The 11,941-nt window shown below is 43.2% G+C and overlaps 1 long non-coding RNA gene across 2 annotated transcripts; it reads left to right on the forward strand.

Moving 5' to 3' along the window:
• The first annotated feature begins 3,740 nt into the window (after positions 1 to 3,740).
• On the forward strand, positions 3,741 to 10,774 carry LOC144367712 (uncharacterized). 2 transcript variants are annotated; one of them, XR_013427233.1, is made up of 2 exons: positions 3,741 to 3,829; positions 10,607 to 10,774. It is a non-coding gene; the product is annotated as an uncharacterized LOC144367712 (long non-coding RNA). The 2 variants fall into 2 exon arrangements; XR_013427234.1 differs by lacking the exon at positions 3,741 to 3,829 and adding an exon at positions 9,375 to 9,589.
• Positions 10,775 to 11,941: the final 1,167 nt, after the last annotated feature.

Genomic DNA, 11,941 nt, shown 5'->3' on the forward strand with positions numbered 1-11,941 from the left:
AGGGCCCCTAGCTGTTCCCAATCCCCAGGGCGGCAGCTACTTTTGGAAGTTTAATCAGACAACTGGGAGCCATAGGGCGACCTGCACGTCCTGTGGCCCTCCGGGTATTTTGAACACCCACTCTGTGGGAAGCATTTTGGAATGTGCTTGCTGCATGGCGTCCTAGGAGGCAGGTGGTGGAGGAAGAAGCAGGCGGGTTGCCAAGCCCTTCTATTGTTCCAAGAAAAATGATAAATTAAAGTTGAAAAAGTCACTGGAGTGAGATTTAAGGGGACTCTTTGGACGTTTTGCTTCTCTGAACCAGACTCTCGGTATTCTTGTGGCATTATCCTTTAAAATCAAGGCTGGATACTAATGTGTAAACAGATGGATAAATGCAAATAGAGCTGGTTCTGGCCTCTCTCACTCTTTTCTTAGCCTCCTTTCCCTCATGTCCATCCCTCTTTTGATCTTCCCTCTCCTGCTTGTTACTATCCAGACACAGTCTGCAAAGGCTTACTTGTTCCAGGGCCCTCTCCACCATCGTGCGCCCTTGCCCTACCTGACCTATAGGTGTTGACCAGCACAGAGGCAGGGGATTGTGGAACCCTACCTAGACACAGGTGAGACACCCGAGGCTACCAATAGACAAAATGATGAGAAACCCATTCAACCCAAGGAATGGTATTCTGGAAATATCTCAGGCTTAAAGCTGCAGAGCTATCAATATTTTGTTTATATTTATTTACTTAGATAGTTGCTGGTAGATCTTTGTTTTTATTTATTTATATGTGGTGCTGAGAATGGAGCCTACTGCTTCAAATGTGCCAGGCAAGTGCACTACCGCTGAGCCATAACCCCAGCCCCTATCCCTACTTTTGATACCATAGTTTTGTAAATTAGACTGGTGACCAAATAGCGCTCCTGCTCCTCGATGTTACTGCCTGTGAGTTGGGTGTAATGATCCTTGGCCATAGCTGTGGCACTGGCTATGTGAGATGATGCGAGAAAGTGGACTGTCTGGCACACACCGATGACAGCTGAGACTTCTGTGACACACTGTGTACTTTCCCAAGCACTTAGATTAATGAACCCATTGAACCCTCACAATAGCCTTAAGAAGTACAATAGCTACAGGTGCTCAGTGTTCCTAGGGCCTCCCTCCCCTAACTCCTTTCTTCAAGGAGCCAGGAGTCTTGCAAAAAGCTCTCTGGCAACTGCTGGAACAGTCCTCTTCATTAATTAGGTGTTTCATTTTACTGCCAGCCCTTTGTTTCCCCCCTGGAGATCTGGCAGAATTCCCAATAAATTGCATTTCAAGGAAAGAAATAGAAAAAGACAGTGAGTGGCTTCCAGGTTGGGGACTGCAAGGTTTCTTTCTGCAGGGAGAACAATTTGGCCATTGTCCTCATTAATGGGACTTCCTGGGGAAGCAGCTGTGGACTTTGCTCCCCAGATTTCGTTTCTTCCCCTTCCCTGTGGTCAGTAGCATTTTTATTCTTTCATGGACCATTCCTTATTCCCATAAAGGAAATTAAAGTTTTGGTTTGGGGTTTAAAATAGAGCTGTAGCCAGGGTTTGCTTGTATCTAAAAATTGGGACTGAATGTTTTGCAAGACCTATTGCTAACTAAGAGTTTCCTTTGGGTGAATAATCTGGGATCTCCTTGGGCGGCTCCACACTGGCATCTCAGAGAAAACCCATGGCATTGAACCCTGGATTGATCACACTACTTATTCAATTGTATGGTGACTCAGGCTCAGAAGTTCTGTCTCTTGCTCTCTGGTTGAACATCTAATTCTTTACCAGCAAGAAGGATGGGGAGTTGGCAGGTGGAGACCCCTGTTAGTGGAACTGGGAGTGGCCCCAGAGGGACCCTTATCTGAGTTACAGTCCTACCACACGTATGTTGGCCATATTATTTAACTTCTTTACCGTAGACAACACCTTTCAACATCCCAGTTTCATGGAATGATTGACACTCTCAAGATTGTGCTGAAGCACAGCGCATGCTATGCTATACAGAATGCCATTTCCTCCTAGCCACGTGCCTTACCTAGTCTTCAAATCTCATTTCAAATGTTGCCTGATTCATGGAAGCTGTCTAACATGTACATATATTTCTTCGTAGGAGACGTTTGTCATTTTTGTGGGCTGCTCAGAGCCTCCTCAGATTTAATATGTCTATTTTAGGAATCTCAATAGAAGGCTGACTTGTCTCCCACTAGGAAAGGTGGACCGATAAGACAATCTCTTTCCCGGTATCTCTTTCACCGAGGTTTTGCTAGCCAGAAGAGATTCTATTCAGAAGCTAGAAAGAAATTGGCTACTGAAGATGATCATCATTTGCACAGTTGCAACTTTCTTCATTTCTGCCAGTGACTGTAAGGACATATTATATTAAAACTGTATTTCCTGCTAGATTTATGAGCTTTTTTTTTTTTTTTTTTTTTGCTCTCATTCAGATACCTCAGTTGGTTAAGGTTCTTTAGCTAATTGTGTGACCCCAGCTTCAGTCGTAGAGGATCTAAACCCATAGTAGATGCGAAGGTACTGGATTCCTATGATCTTCCAATAACTCTTACCACTAGTCAAGTTGGTTCAGTGGTGTGAGGAGTACCGACCAGCGAGCCAAGTGGCAGTCTTGACTTCAGTTCATGGAGCCATCGTTGTGTCCCCTAGCAGAAATATTCTTTATTTGCAAACTAAGACTGGTAAACCATCAGAGCCAAATCTTGTACAATTTTTGCAAATGTGTCATCAGAGATAATGGTGAAAGAAGCTCCTTTCACTGTTTGTCTCTTACACCCAAGAATTCTGGCTATTGGAAAATGTCATTGAATATGAACTGGTAGTTCAAACACACATGGCATCATGCAGCACAGTACTTCAACCTTGAAAGTATTGCCATCTAGAAAGCACCATATCACTAAGTTTAATAGATCATTCCACTATTCTCGTAGACTATCTGTGTCTGAAGTTCATAGTAAGACTCATGGTCATAAGCCCACTGTCTCATTTATTCCTTGTAAAATTAGTCCTTGGTCTGAAGCAATATATGTGAGGTTCCATGATGGAGAATAAGGTATACTTATGCTACCACCTATAGATGGTGTTGTTTCTAGAAACACTGTGGGCAGGGATGTCAACACACATGTAGGAATCTGTTCCAGTGAGGATGAATCATTGCTCTCTACAGGATCTGAAGGTCTGATCCGACTAGTGTCTGAGTGATCACTAGCAATGATGCCACACTCTAGGCTCAGCTTTGAGGTTTGCTGGTGATGGGTTAGATGCTTGCTCCTGTAGGTTCAGTAACACAGACTTCTCACCAAAGTGGATCTGGCTATAACACTGCCAAGCTTCTCTGTAACTGTGACCATTTTGTTCATGAACCTATTGAGTAAGTGTGAAGGGGGTCTGGGAAAGAAGCCAGAACTCTTGATCCCCCAACTCTTGAGTGTTCTTTTGTACTGAATTGCTTATTGGTGAACATCTACACAGACACAAATATCCTCATGCTTTCCAACCATTCTGAGAGATTCACCTTAGACCTCCCTGACACCACATTTTAGTCTTGTTCTTTCCAACTCCCTGCCCATCTGGCCATCTGGATGGCCTTCTCAATAAGCTCCAAATCTCTCTCTACAACTCAGTGGGAAGGGGATCTATTTTGGCTATTCATATACTCTGTAATTTAAGACCTAATTAATGGAGAACCAGGAAGCCAAGAGGATTGATTTGTTTACTTCTCTCTACCAGCTGAATTTCCCATCCTAGCACTGGAGTTTTGAGAAAGGGAAGGAGGCCAAGCCCAGGGAAAGCTCCAGGCGGCCCAGCAGGAGGAGAGGTGAGTCATTTACTTCTAGAGGAATTAGGTTCGGTAATGTCCCATTAATCTGGCTTCATCAGGAAATGAGCTGTGTCACCTAAGTAAATTTTCCAATAACTGAAGCTTACCCTTTCATGTGCCAAAACTTGACTTAATCATCTTGGATGGAAGTCTTTCTAAAACTAATTACATGCTTCCTTGCCTGTTTCAGTGGAGGATCCTGCCCATATTCTAACCTTTTCTTGAGGACATGGGGACCATTAATTCACCAGGTTGTAATTTAAGAAAAATAAAGTGTGGTTCGCCCCAATAATGAATTTTACCAGCCATGCTGTGAATTTGAGTTCTTCTTCCTTCTGTAATAATTTTGTTTTTCATGCTCTTTGGTGACTCTATGACAGATAGGAACGGGTTCTGGAATCAGAGCTGAGTTTGAATTCTAGCTCTGCCACACACGTTCTGGACTCCAGTGTCCTTATATACAATACAGTATGAATAGTCTATCTCTGACCAGGTGTCTGGAAATTGATACCCTTCCTCACTTTGGAAGGGCCAAATACACAAGGAAAGGGAAGCTCCAGCATTGTGAAGGCCCTAGCACGTTGTCTTTGCGTAATCATAAACATTGCTTCCCACTGAGTGGGTTAACTCCTGAACCATCCCAAATTACTACATCTAGTTTGTCAGGACTCATCTGTTCATTGCAAGGTAAGGTTGTCGCTATCTTATTTGCCTAATCTCAGCCAAATGGCATCTAGCACAAATTGGGACGAGGCTAGGGACTGGGACATGTTTTTCTCATTATCTGGAAGACACGCGCCAACATTTCAGGAGAAGTGGAGCTTCTCCTAGAGTAAGTGTTGAATCAGTTTTTCCTGTGGAGGTCCTAGGAGATGCAACAATTCTATAGACGTTGGATCTTTAAAATGTTGGTACGCAACTGTCAACTCCCTATGGGATGCCTGCCTCAAGCTTTTCTGCGTTTAAGGGGAACTGCACATGCGTCGCGCCTCAGCTCTTGGAGAACGGGGAAGGTATTTTCTTATTAGTCTAGTCATAAGCTTTCAGAGCTGCAAATAAAAACCACAAAACTGTTCCCACCCACTCACCCACCCACCCCCTTCCTTTTCTCAGAAGCAAACAACTAGTAAGTTCATACAATTGGTAAGGCATGAACAGTAAGTGGTACTTTAGGAGTGATGGCCTACTATTTATATTTCTTTTTAAAAATTTTAAGTCTCTGGAGCCAAGACCAAAGGCACATACTGATAGGGCAGGGTACACCTCTAATAGCAACTTCCTGCCAAGGATCCTAGGGTGCCTATCCTTCTTGTGAAATGAAGACCTCTCTAAAGGGAAGGGAAGAGAAGGGGAGGGGAGGGAAACTGCTATATTTTAAGCCCCTGGTTTGTGTCAGGATATATATATATATATAGTTTCATTTAATGCCAACAATATTCCCACCTATTGTTCACTTCTTGCAAACTTGGAGTGCAGTTGGAGAGGTTGAATAATTTGTTCAAGTTGGTAGTTCATACATGAAGAATTTTATTTGGCAGGCAATAGCATGTAGGGTAGATATCTACCGTGAGACATGCAGTTCCATGTCTTTCTCCCTTCTCATCCCAAAGAAAGCTAAAAAAGGGAAAGCAATATGGAAACTCTAAGTAAGCCGTGCCTTGGAGTTTTGATAAAAACTTAAGCTGGGAGCACAGAAATGACAGTTTGCAGTTGTCATAACCTATATATATAAAATGGGGAAATTTACAAATGTTTTGCCTTCCCTCTCTCCCCTGTTTCCTCTTTCCTTCCTTCTACAACGCTGTTGTTGTTGTTGTGTCTATTATATGATAACTCAGGCTTTGCTTTTACCTCTCAAGTGGGCCTAATAATTTGTGCATTACTCATGCGAAGGTTTTTGGGAGATCAACTAAGCCACCAGAGTGAGTCCCTCTGTTATATGTTCTTTTAACACTCAATGTTTGGTAAAATTGCAATTAAGTAATTATATATATATATATTTTAAAGTCCTTCCTGTGGAGAGCTCATAGGTCTTGTTCACTGATTATCACCAGTATCTTCATCATAGGAATCTTAAAGAAGAACTAGGACTTGAATCCAAGTCTCCTGACTGCTACTAGAAGATGAGTGGAAAGTGAAATCAATGTCTCTAAAGCAATAAAAAATGAAAAGAAAAACTGGATGGAACAGAATAATGCTACAAAGATCTGTGAACCCAAATTGCCAAGCTGATACCGGTGCAGGCTCTACCATGCGGTCCACCCCTGCTCTAATGGGTAGATTGGGAAGCCTTGGTGCTGAATGAACAGTTTTTAGTTTGCAATACTGGGAGGTGCAAAGGGCACCACATGTGAAGTTTATGAGTCACACGCATAATCCCCTTGAGTTTTGTTTTAAGCTGCATATTTCCCTGGAATTTTGGAAATTGTTGGTCGTCAGAGTTCTGTCCTTGGTTCTTCTTATCCTAGAAACAGCATGGGTGAGATTAATCAGACAGTGATGCTCATTGCTCTCTCTATGGAAAAGGAGAGAACATGTCCACTGGAGGATTTTGTGGAGGCTAAGTTAATGGTCTTGCTAGATCTTGTCAAGGAAACTGGCAAAATTCTCTGTCTTTGCACCACATCTGTGAAATGCTCTTGATTTGATAATTTAGTCTCAACTCCAGGAGGAAGTGAAGCTGGTTTGGTGTGATGTGCTTTGATTAACTTCTCTCTTTTTTCCTATGCCACAGACACCAGTTTGATAGTCTCTTTTTTAATTATACTGAGGATAGTTTTCAAAGCTGATGCCAGTGCAGGTGCCGTCATGCCATCCACGCCTGCTCTAATGGGCAGTAACTCATAGTAATTAGGTAACTACCATATGTTAGAGCTGGGCACTGGGACGCTCCTGTTATGCAATTTAATTCATTGGTACCCTGTTTTAGAGATGAGGGGTCCCATGTACACTGTCTAGAAGTGGATATTTTTGTGGTAAATACAGACACAAAGCCTGTTTCCTTGGAGGAGTAGAGGAATAAGGAAAAGGAAACTAGTATCTATTGGCAAATAGTCCTGGACAAATCTTGTCTCATTTCGTGCCTATTGCACACCTGGGGTGGCTGCTGTTAGCATCTCCACTTTAGAGAGAAGATAACAGAGAGGCAAAGTAACCTGTCCAATGTCATGGATCTGGTAAGCGGGGGGCAGGTTGGGAGCTCTGGTCCATATTCCACAAAGCCTGTCCATCTAATTACCCTGTCTGTAGTGCTGCCTCACAGGACATGTGCTGGAGAAGCTGGGGATGTCCCACTGAGCGTCCAGGCAGATCTGGAAGCTGCAGTTGCAGGAGGGTGTGATACCCCTCCACCTCCCTCCACAAGCCCTGTGTGTCTCTGACCAGTTCGTGTCTTCTAGCTTCCTCCTATTGTCCCCTGCAGTTTCAGAGCTTTCAATCTTGCCTCCCTCCCTGTCTAAAAATAAGATTTTGTTTGCACACAGGGCAAAGGCCCTGGGACCCTCCTGAGAAAATCCGCAGAGGAAACAGGACACAGAGTGGACTGCAGAGGCAGAGGCATTAGCTCCCAGTGCTGGAAGTTCAGAGCGGGAAATGGCACTTCCCTTGTGATTTTATGTTTAGCTGGGGTTTAATTAATAACCGACAAACAAGTCTATAATTAACTTGACTCCCCTTTCAGCCAGCCAAGGGAATAATAATAACAGTCCTTTTCAAGTTCCACAGTGGTGCTGGGAAGATGGCAGGGAAACCAGGCTCTGAGCACTGATTGCAAAGCGACAGTGGCCTGCAGCATTCATTTCCCTCCCCCTGTACGTTGCATTATCTATACCAGATGTTGCATTAAAAGAAGAATTACTATACTTCAGGGCTCAAATTATATGTGCCTGATTTATTGCCCTGCTTCAGTTTTAAGTGCTACCTTGCAGAACGCTGATAAATGATAGCTTATTATTTGGGGCTGATGAAGATATCAAGGGCAGGAAGGGGTTAACTCTTTCCAGGCTGGGACCATTTGGCTGGTTGGTTTCTCTTTCTTTCGGATCATTTCACACACCCCCACCCTGCCCCCCAAACTCCCACCACCAAACAAGTGCCCTTTGGTTGCTTTTATTTTTAATCTCTATAGTGATGTGCCCCAGGCCCTGCCTTGGCTTCATTGTACCTCAAAGACAATTCTCAAACTTTGAAATGTGCCATTCAGGATCTGCCTCTGACTTCCCTTTCTAGCTCTCATTGTTTTTCCTTTCCACCTGCTTTGCCCTAAAGTCCTCAACAGTTTGGCTCATGCCTACCTCCCCAGCCTTATTTTGTGTCCGTCTGTCATGCTGGCCCTCTTCCAGCTCGTGGCCCATTCCACCTGAGGAATGGTGTGCAAGCTGCTCCCTCTGTCTGGCCCCTGTCCCCTCTATCTTTTGTCTGGGTAACTCATGCGTCTTGTCCCAGCACTTCCTGATTGGCACTTCCTGACCCTTGATGCTTATTGGATAACCTTTTCTTTTTAGATTCATGGCATGAAAGACTTTTCCTTTCTAGCACTTTCCACAGTGCATATCTATTTACTACTATGTGGGGATACATTGTTCCCAGGAGCTTCTTACCTGGGGGCATGTGAACTCCCTGGGATTCACCAGTCTTTTAAAACCAAGGGCTTGCATTTACCATCCCACCGAGAGCACCATCAGCTCTCTAGGTGTGGATGGACCTGGCTTCTCCACTCTGTTTTAGTGGGTTTTGGGGTGGGCACAAGGGAGGGTGGAGAGGAAAGAAAGTAGCTTTTGTTGAGTTCCTACTTTGTAAGAAGACTTACATGTGCCTGGGGCAAACATTTTCTCTTTTAACTCTTGACAACCCTAAGAAGTAGGCATCACCACCCCCATTCATAAATGAGGTCTGAGGCCTAGAGAGGCAAGGAAAATGTGCCAGCTAGTGTCAGGGAAACTCTGATCTCTGTACTCCTCCCATACGTTTGCCTTTGCTACTTTAACTGGTTATTAGCTTTCTTTAGCACATGGAGTATAGTTGGAGTACAGTGACTCTTTGGAGTATGTGCTATTGCTCTTCTAGACTGTGAGCTAGATATGAGCTCGGTTAGCACCCAACACTGGCAATCTATGTGTAGCTCTCAATGTTTGCTAACTGCCTAGCATCCTCTAAAACCTACCAGCAGGCACTAGAGGGCATTATGGATATATATTATGAGCATATGAAGAGTTATAGATGATTTCATCTACCCAGCTTGTCTTTCCTTCCTACCTCCCTTCCTTTCTTCCTTCTCTCCCTGCCGTCTATCATTCACATATAAAAATCATTAACACTTCACAAGTACTAGGCTCCAGGCTGGAGATACTGAGGTTAAAACCCTTCTAGCTGCTCACTGTTTTTTGGCCCTCTATGGGGGAAACACCTCAAGGGGTTAGACCCTAAGGATACATGGATGATCTTTATTCCACCCAGGAGTCAGGATTCAGGAGAGCCCTGAAGGAGAAACAACTGAGCTAGGTTAAGAAAGTGAGTTAAAGATTGCTGAGTGTAGAAGGGGAGAGAAGCGGGCACTCTAGGCAGAAAGGCTAGCTGAATCAAAGCCCAGAAAAGACCTGTAAGGTCTGGGGACTGCAAACAGATGGGTGAAGGGCAGGAGGTGGGGCTGGCAGGCGTTGAAATGCAGGTTGAGGACTTTGAACTTCCCCAGGCTTCAGAAAAGTCTGTGGAAGGATTTAAGCAAGTTGAAGATGGGAGAGAGAAGAAATTCCTTTTACGGTCTGTTTTGCCTCTTAGAAAGATCATTTTGGTTGTACAGGAGATTAGAATATGGTGCCCCAAAATATTAACTGTAGGAGACAGAATCTTTCACTCTCAAATATGCCTCTTTGGCATAAAGATTATTTTGAACTGATATATATATATTTTTCTTTTGAGTACCAGGGGATTATTTTTGAGATTTTGAACTGATTGTTTTTGAGAAACTGCAGATACAGGAAAAGCTATATAAACAGAGTAGAAGTCACTTCTTTGCAAGGGAAATTTATAGTTATAAAAGAAATCCCCACTTGGAAGGGTGTCTCCCTCTCTGTATCAAGAAGAGAAAGATGATTCCAAATCATTAGAGACTCATCTGTGGAGAAGGCTTTGACTTAAATCTGCCTAGCTGTTATGGTTTAGATGTGATGTGTTCCCCATAAACTCATGTGTGAGACAATGCAAGAACATCCAGAGGTGAGACCATTAGGTTATGAGAGTCTTAACTCAATCAATTAATTAATCCCCTGATAGGATTAGCTGAGCAGTAACTGAAGGCAGGCAGGGTGTGGCTGGAGGGGGTGGGTCATGGGCCTGCCTTTGGGATATATATTTTGTATCTGATGAGTGGAGTCTCTCTCTGCTTCCTGGTCATCATGTGAACTGCTTACCTCTGCTACACTCTTTAGTCATGATATTCTGCCTCACCATGAGCCCTGAGGAATAGAACATGCTGTCTATGCATTGAAACTTCCCAAACTAGGAGTCCCAAAATTTCTGTTACAGCAGCACAAAAGCTATCTAAAACAATAGCAAACCTTATGACATCTTATTCTTGTTTGCCCATTTTCCTGGGAAACCCCCATAACCAGCCTTCCCTACACCCTTCTTTGTTTTAGGAGATAATGGTATTTAAATGCCAATTCAAAGTTGTCTCTTTGAGATGGATCCATTTCTCTGGGTCTCGCCCATGTATGCATGAGTTACATATGTTAATAAACTTCTGTTTGTTTAATCTGTCTTTTTTTTTTTTAAAAGGGCCCCTGGTAACTAAGAAGTATGAAGACTGGAGAGAAAATTATTTTCTCTTCCCCTACAGTTTCAAGGGAAGAAGTAAAAAACTGGAGACAAAGCAGCAGATATTGGGATTGGGAGAACTGAAAATCTTTAAGAAAATAGAATAAATGGATCTTGGTGCCAAGTGGAGATGAATGAACCATTAATGATGGCCATGTTCAAGTGCCTGAGTAGATGGAGGTGACTTTGCTAGGGTGCAGAGGCAGAGTTAGGAGAAGATGACAAGTTTGGTTTTGAACATAGAAATTTAAACTGCATCCAGGTAAAAATGTTCAGCAGCCAGCTTTGCACATGGTTTGGTGTTTAGGAAAAAATCTCTGGGCTAGAGAGACAGTGTTTCCAAGGCACCAGTTTACAGATGGTGTTCAAAGTATGGATTTGAATGAATCCCCCTAGGAAACCTCCAAACCTAGTGTTTGAAGAAAGAAGAGCTGGAGGGAGAACTTTGAGAATCTCAACTGTTAATAATCAAGACCTGAAAAGTTGAGTCTAAAAGTGTGGGAGAAAAACCTAATCCCAGGGGAGAAGAGCTTTAAGAAGGTTTGGTCAACAGTGGCAAAAACTTCAGAGGTTGTAATGTGAAAGGTCAGGTTCCAGTGCCACCTGATGAAGCCAGTAATGAGAGACAGGCTGATGGGGGGAAGAAACAGCTTTATTGGCAGCAAGCTGGTGGGCGGAAGGTGGAAGTCTTCCACTAAAATTCATCTTGCCATGAGTCGCAGGTGCAGAACTTATGTGGAATTTCTGGGGAGTCTGACTTTAGCCATAGCCCGGTGGGCAACAGAGTGTTCATTAATTTTTGTAGGAATCAATTCTCTTGATGTTAGTTTGTCCACAAGTCAACATGTGTCCCAGGTGTTCCTGGTTCCTATAACCCCCAATCAAGATCCCTGATTAGAAGATATTACAACTGACATTGTTCTTTGATGTTTTCTTTATTCTTCATTTCAAGCAAGGCTGACTTTATTGGTTAATTATTTGGAGAGTGAGGCAAAACAGAAATAGTGAAAAACAAGCTTGTTGATATTAGTGAATAACATTGGTAAAATAGGAGTCCCTGAGTTACTGGTGTAGAGACCCCATTTTAGTGGTTTGAGGAATGATTAAGAGACAGAGAAGTAAAGACAGCAAGTGAAGATACTATTGTAGGCATCTTGAGTGTGAAGGCAAGTAGACATTAGGAAATAACACTAGGAGTATGGAATTGAATGAGGCAGTCTAAATTAAAGAAAAGAATCTGGGCCACCTTTATGAAAGAAGAATGAATAAAGAGGAAGCGGCTGAAGATCCAAGATG

Source organism: Ictidomys tridecemlineatus, chromosome 11, assembly GCF_052094955.1.
Source record: "Ictidomys tridecemlineatus isolate mIctTri1 chromosome 11, mIctTri1.hap1, whole genome shotgun sequence".
NCBI classification, from domain to species: domain Eukaryota; kingdom Metazoa; phylum Chordata; class Mammalia; order Rodentia; family Sciuridae; genus Ictidomys; species Ictidomys tridecemlineatus.